Consider the following 7,547-nt stretch of genomic DNA (forward strand, 5'->3'; position numbering starts at 1 on the left):
AATGGGTTTGATTCGAAATTTCGGCAGCATTTCCTTATAACGACGATTATGCCCTAGGGAAGTGTCCTGAAAAAGCCGTCACAAATCAAAAATCCGAGATGGTATGAAGTTTACCCATCATACAAGGATCCCAAATACCAAATTTTATCACAAATTGGCAATCCTAAGGCTATTTTCGAAGCAATTTACAAAACAGCTGAGAAACCGTCTCAATTTTACTCAAATGCTCAATACTCAATGAAAATTCAAAAATAATGCATGGTTATGTTCTTTGCACTACCAATTATCCATTTCTAATGTCAATTTTACAAAGCAAATCCATTTGGGGGAAAAGCCCCAAATTTTCGAGTTAATTGGGTTGAAAACCCTAATTTTTCGATCCAAATTAAGCAAAATGCGGATGTTTAAACAAGAATAAGACACATACCTCGATTAGTCATGATTAATGCAAGATTTTGATCAAGTTTTGGCGGAATATCGTTGGAATTCGAGAGAGTTTTTAGAGAATTTGTGTTTTGTTATAATAACATAAACACGGGTTCTGTTGAGTTTTACTCAGACAGGGACGAACCCAGGAAAGGACGCAGCAGGTGCTGCGCCTCTTCTAAGGGTCTGTAGATACCCGTATCCGTCGATATTGGAATTTATATAGAACCCGACAACCACCCGATGATGATAGGACACATGTATTTATTAGTTGTCATTGTCATTATTTGGGTTCGTTTTACGATGTAGAATGAGCGTTGTCGACGGAGTATTTTATTAATTTAAATGATATTTAAATTAAAGCATTTTTTAAGGTGAATTCATTTTACTTTATTTTGAGTTTATTTTCTCAAGTTTATTTTATTGAAAATAAAATAAATAATTGATTTGAAAAATCATTTTATGAGTGTATTTGATTTGAAAAATCATTTATTTTAATGTGTTATTTGATTTGAAAAATCGATTTAAAATCGAAAAAAACTCATTTTAAACACGCGTTTTGGAGCTCGATTATAGCTCGGTTTTTTAGCCCGTTTTCTTTACGAGTTGGCACGAATCTCGAGTACACTAACCAACCTAGGCCTATACCCATCCAACCCCAGTTCGAGCCCCCATACCCACCCAAATCTCGTTCCAAGCATCCCCCCAACACAGCCCAATTCCTTCCTTTACCCGTGTTTGTATAGCCCATCGAAAGCCCTTCTAAACCGACTCAAACTTGGTCCAAACCCGCAACCCATCACCACCAACCCATGCTCCGCATTACCCACAACAACCCAGCACCTAGACCACCTTGAAACACTTCCACAAGTCCATCCAAAACAGGCCCCAAAACGAAACAGCCCACGACCCCCCTGTTTTCGTTCAGCTCAAACCCGAGTCCAAAACCTGCTCCAAACACCACTTAAACCCGTGCCCATTAAACCTAATCCATACCCTAGTATCCTACCCATATTACCCTAGCTTAACCACCAAGAAACACCCCTCCAAAACCCTACACGAGCTCACAATAGCTGCTGGACAGCAGCAGCAAAACAGAGCAGCCCGACTGCTTGTTGCTCTCTTTTACCCTACCTTAACTCCTTATAAATACCACCCCTTCACCATACATTCATGAATCTAAGTTCTCCATATATACTACCGTCACTTACAAGCTTTAAACTCCAGAAACAAACCCTAATTGCCTCTCAAAAACCCTCGACAAAACCGACATACAAAACTGAGAATCAGTTTGTGTGTCCTCTTTGAAACCCTTCGTTCTCCCTTCAAACCTCCATCAAAATTCGAGTTTCTTGTTCCAAATTAACCATACAACATCCACCTACATCTTAGACAAAGATTTACGAGCCAAATTGCCCTTGAGAGTACACGAATCCCCCCGAAAAACAGAGTGTTATACACTCTGTTTTCGCGGCTTTTCCTGTCTGTCCAGTTCTGTTTGTGCTCGTTTTTCGTGCCCAATAACTCAAAACGAGCAGGGATTGTTTTAAGATCTCTGTTCTACTCTCTTTCTAGTTTTCAAAACATCTTTTAAATCTAATTTTCACCGTGAAACGAGTGAGAAATCGCAGTTTGAAAGTTGCTGTCCAGATTTGCAAAAAACGTGTTTGTTGCTTTGTTCCTTCGTCGACGACGGCCTCTCGAGATAAAATCTACCATCGAATACGACCCAAGACGGTGTTAACGATACATGTAGGTTGAGGGTGCATCAAATCCTCCTCTTCTCCCTTTTATTTCGTTATTTTATGTTTGTTTTTCTATAGTTCGTTTTTACTTTGTTTATCGTTTGTTTTCGTTAACTATGAAACTAGTTTAGTCCGAGTATGAGTTAAAGTACCACCATGAACACCCGCGTTGACTTGAGATGGGAAAGAAATCCGCTACATCAGTCGGTCGTAACCCCCGTCTCATTTACATATCTTCGTGTTCAAGGTAGGGCATTAATAAAACGAATTCTAACTTCGCTCTTCGCTTTTGACCCCTCTTTTGTTTCGTGTAATTCGACCCACCCTAGGACCCGTCACATGTTAGTATGACCTCTGATTGTTAACATATAACTCGTTTAGATGACATTAGATCAATTTAATAACCTAATTAGACACGTTAGGGTACATCGACATAGCTTTAAAAATCAACTAACAATTCTATAACCTAATTGAACGCATCTCTCTTTTCACTCGATTTCTCGCTAGCATAGGAGTGCGTGATTAGCACCTTCCTATTAACACTCGATGAGTAGCTTTAATATCGTAACTTCTTGACCTAATTTGACCCCTTTAGGCCGTGTAGAATACACATTTGCAAGGCATTTTTTCAATCGATCAACGTCGTTTCTAACTTGTTTTCTAGCCCGCTTTCGAACTTGTTTCGCAATCAATTGATCTAACTAATGAACCTGACCTAGGACCTAGGGTAGTCGTGTCTAGAGTGGCCGTGGCTTGGCCATGTCCTTTGATCTTTCTTGCTTCGTTTTTTTATGAATTGTTTGTTCTTTATTGTTTTGTCGCTTGTAATTTATCGTTTGTTTGTTGAGTTGTAATTTTCAAGTTAGCTTTCTTTTATCGAGTCAAATGATTTCTAAAAACCTTAGTCTTGTTTTGTTAGATGGTTGTGCCCCAATGCATGTAAGAGCGTAGTAAATCGCATGTTGTTTAAAGCAACGTGGCCCGATTTATGCTAATGCATGCTTTGGTGCGTAGCCCTATGTCTAATTCGATGAGATTAAGTGAAAGCACACATTACGAGGAGTGACCCAAGGCCGTGAGTCATGTAAGCCGTGGGCCACCCCTTTGTGCACGTTTTCCTAAGCCGAATGGCCGTGTAATGCGTCGTGTACGGTTTTGTGTATAGCGTTGTATTTTAGATCGAGTTGTATCTTTAATTTATCGTTGTGTCGGCATGAAATGCCTGGGTTGTAATAGGATAGATCCCAACGGCTCCCCCATTCCCCCTAAGCCTTGTTTGCTTTGTTTTGTATGTTGTTAGATCAATCAACCCACATGCTAAATTACAACTTTGACAAAGTTAGTTTAGTTGCATCAAAAACGACATAGAAATTGTTGTCACATGTTAGGGTTTTAAAACGATGTTTGCATATCATATATCGTAGTAGCTATGACCTTGTTTGAAATCCGACACTTGACTTAGTAGAGGCCGTTATTGACGGGCGGGGTTAGGTGTCCTTATGGGCTTCCTAACACGTACCCTCACCCCTTACTCAAGATCTATGGTTTGTGGATCCGTCTAAATACCATTGAATTACGAGAGTCATTCAAATCGAGTGATATAGGGTACAAGTCTTTATCTTTAATCACTCGTAGTCGATTGGCTTTATGCTTTTCGATGAAAGGTGTAAAGTTGACTTGAACGGTTCCAAGTTCCCATAAAACTTGGTGGCGACTCTAATTTGTCTTAATTCGATTCAAAAGAACCTCGAGTCGATTATGCCTAGTGTGGATCCCGTGGACGCAGTTCCCGAGGGCCTTGTCCACAGTTTGGCGACTCCGCTGGGGAAAAGAGGACTAGTTACACTTTGTTTCTAGGGTCTTTTCCTCCGAGGTGAAACTTGAAAAGAAAGTATTGGAAAGTAAAACATTACTCATAGTGCTACGATTCATGCATAAACCCTTAAGGACTTTCCCGGGTCGTCCCAGCGTTTCTTCGTGATGCGTGGGGGGCGACATCCCACTATGCCAGGAACTCGCACATTGCTTGCTTCCGCTCCACCTCGCGTGGTTCTTGATGGTGGGGATGCTCTTCTAGGTAATCTACCTAAAGGCCCTTGCTCTATAAGACCACAAAAGGATGGAGGGCATAGACCTTCTTGTAGAAGACTTGCCGAGACTTAGAGATGTCTAGGAGCATACATCCTTATAACATGAGAATGACAATGTGCAAGGTGTTTTCCCGAGTCTTTTCAAAATTTTCCATGTCAATTTCAAAACCGAACTTTTGAAACAACTTACTTTCAAATAGCGTGATTTTCAAAACGCGGAATGCTGCCCAAATAGGACTAGAATTTTCGGCCAAAATAAGCTTTTATAGCCGGCATGCTGCCCATTTCAAATCTCATTTTCAAATCGATTCTTCGTATTTTTTTCAAATTCAAATCCAAAATATTTCTCGAACCTTAACCAAGCATGAAATGTGTCGAGTCGTGTCCGGGTCATGGCCGTGTTAGGCCAGGCGTTTTTTCATTCCAAGAGTCTAGAACACGACCCTGTTGGGTCACCCAAGCTCACCTCTTGGGCTTTGAGTCATGTTGGTCGACCAATTGGTCTAGGATAGTCCACAGAAACGCCCAAGCTAGGCCATTTAGGGCGTTTCACCCGAACCTATGGGCTATGTTAGTCCAATCACGGGTTTAGTCACACCGAGTCCAGTTTAGAATCGAGCTATGACAGCTTGAGTCATGTCGCTTTGTCGAGTCTAAAATGAATCGAGGTCTAAATCCAACCGTGAGTCGAACCTTTTGGTTAGTCAGTCTTAAGTCAAGTCTTGACTTGAGTCAAGTTGGTGTCGTGTCCTTAAGTGTGCAGGGGCTCTTACTTTAAATATTGACTCGGTTCGGGGTTTTCTTGTAGAAAGGCCGCCAAAAACCCGACTTCAAGCAATGGAAGATGCTTTTAACAAACTCACTGAGGCCGTGAACCTCATGATGACCCAAATGGATGCAATCGAATCTAAGCTGGGTGAAGATTCCCCTCTATCTACCCCACCTCTGACTGATCTGGAGAAACGGTTTAAGTTCATCGAAGACCGTTTGAAACTCTCCCAGGGGAAGAACATCCACTATGAAAATGCTAGGGCCTATGCCCCGCCAGATAAGTTGCCCACGAACATGGTACTCACCGACATCCCAAAGTTCAAGGGCACCAAGATCCAGTCCACCATGTTAAGGCCTATAAAGGGTACTTAGCACTGAAGGGAGTACCTGCTGACATGCTCTCTGAAATTTTCGCCCAATCTCTGGATGAACACCCGAAGGCGTGGTTCTACAATCTAGACCTTAAGAACTTCCCCACTTTCGAAGATATTACGATGGAGTTCTGCAAGCACTATGCTGACAATGTCGAGATTCAAACCAACATAAGAACATTGGAGGTGATGACACAGAAAGAAAAAGAAGGCTTTACTGAATTCCTTGCAAGATGGCGCGCTGAAAGCGTGAAACTAGCCAAGAAGCCTGATGAAGTTGAAATGGTAGATAAGTTCGTAAAGAATCTACGACCTATTTACCTCAATGCTCTGAAATACCAGAATTTTGGCTCTTTCAAAGAATTGATAAGAATCGGGATTAAGGTAGAAGATGATGTCATAAGGGCAGAGGCTGAAAAGCCGAAAGGGTACCAAGGGGCCTCATCGTCTAAGGCCAAGGCCCCATCAATGACCCATATTGATGAAGCCATAAATCTCTTAGAAGGGCAATCGAAGAAGTCGCAGCGCCAAACACCTAGGGCATTCACCGATATCGGATGCACTTATACATACGCTCTCCAAAGGCTCATAGCCCAAGGAAAGCTGAAGCCTATTGGTCCAACTCCGGACCCTCCCGCTGATCAACAAGGTAAATGGTATTAACCAAATGCCTACTGTGCCTTTCATCAAGGGAAAGGCTATGATACTGAAAGGTGATATCGACTGAAGCACGAAATCCAAGACATGATTGAGAATGGAACACTCCCGATCCCAACTGTTAAACCCAATAACATCACCAATCCATTTGGCGATCACGCCAACTTTGTTTCTGTCGTAGATAATGTCGATTATTCCCATCTTATCCGCCCATGTCACTTGAAAGGGGTGTTTATCGGGAAAATATTTGTGGATTGCTTTGAATTCTTGCCAAACCCGAAGAATGAAATTCAAGTCGGGAGTCTTGCTTTAGAATGTACTCCTCTCATTAACGAAGTTAATAAAAGACAATTCGATTCACCAACCTCCATCACTGGCGTAGATCCTTAGAGGACTACCTCGGGATTGAGGCAGACCATCAAAGGGATCAAGGACCAGAGCCGAGCATCAAAGCTGACAGCTGAACAAGAGAAAGCTCAAGACCGGATTTGAAAATTATGAGTCGGGATCTGTTTTCTTATCTTAGTCGAGTCGAGTCTAGGACTTTCTTTTCTTGAAGTTGAGTCGTTTGTTCCACGATGACCTAGGGTGTGTCCTAGGAATCGTTCCTTCGAGTCTGTTAAGCAATTGCCTTTCCAATAAAAAGTTGCAGTTTCGTTTCCAAATATGTCTTGTTTCCCATCCTCAATCATTCCAAAATATGATAAAACGCACAACACACTCAAAGGCATCCCTGGGGTGGAAATATGTCTCGTTTCAAAATGTAAGGTACACTAGGATCCTGTGTTTGATTCCTTTACCTATTCCATGTCTGGCGGTAGAAAACCTCCATCAGAACCAGTGCTTATGACAAGCTTTTAGATGATTCTATGACGAACCCGGACTAGCTCCTTGTTTCCCATATCGATGACGGAAGGCAAGCCCATCCCCAACAAAATCATCCCATCTCGAAGAGAGAAGATATCAACCCGTTCTAACAAGGAATTGTTAGTTCCTACCCAAACTAGTTGGCGAAGCCCAGTTTTCAAGGTGTATCCATTTATGACTAAGAGAATAAATAGAAGATCATTTTCAAAGAGAAGAAAAAAAAAGATGAAAAAATGAGAAAAAGAGAAAAATTGGAAAAATAAAAAAAAATGGAAAAAAGAAAAATGAAAAAAGATGAAAGAAAAAGAAAAAAGGAAAAAGATGTTGAAGTTATTGCGGAATGCTTTTTGGTTGAATGTCGAAGTTACGGAAGCCATAATTCAAGTCAAGTACCCATTAGTTGAGGTTCAATGGGCGAAGCCCAAAAGCTTAAGTAGTAACCTCTTTACCCTCTAAGTCCTTCCTGAGACAGTTACAAAGGGATAGTCGGGAATTTTGAGAATTATTCCGCTTGTGTTGTTACACCCAGCCTTTAGGGTCCAGACATGGAAATTTGAACCCACGTCATTTTTCAACCCATTTGCACTCGTGGTTCATCAAACCCGAGACACCCATTCCAA

This window comes from Silene latifolia, chromosome 9 (assembly GCF_048544455.1).
Source record: "Silene latifolia isolate original U9 population chromosome 9, ASM4854445v1, whole genome shotgun sequence".
Lineage (NCBI taxonomy): Eukaryota > Viridiplantae > Streptophyta > Magnoliopsida > Caryophyllales > Caryophyllaceae > Silene > Silene latifolia.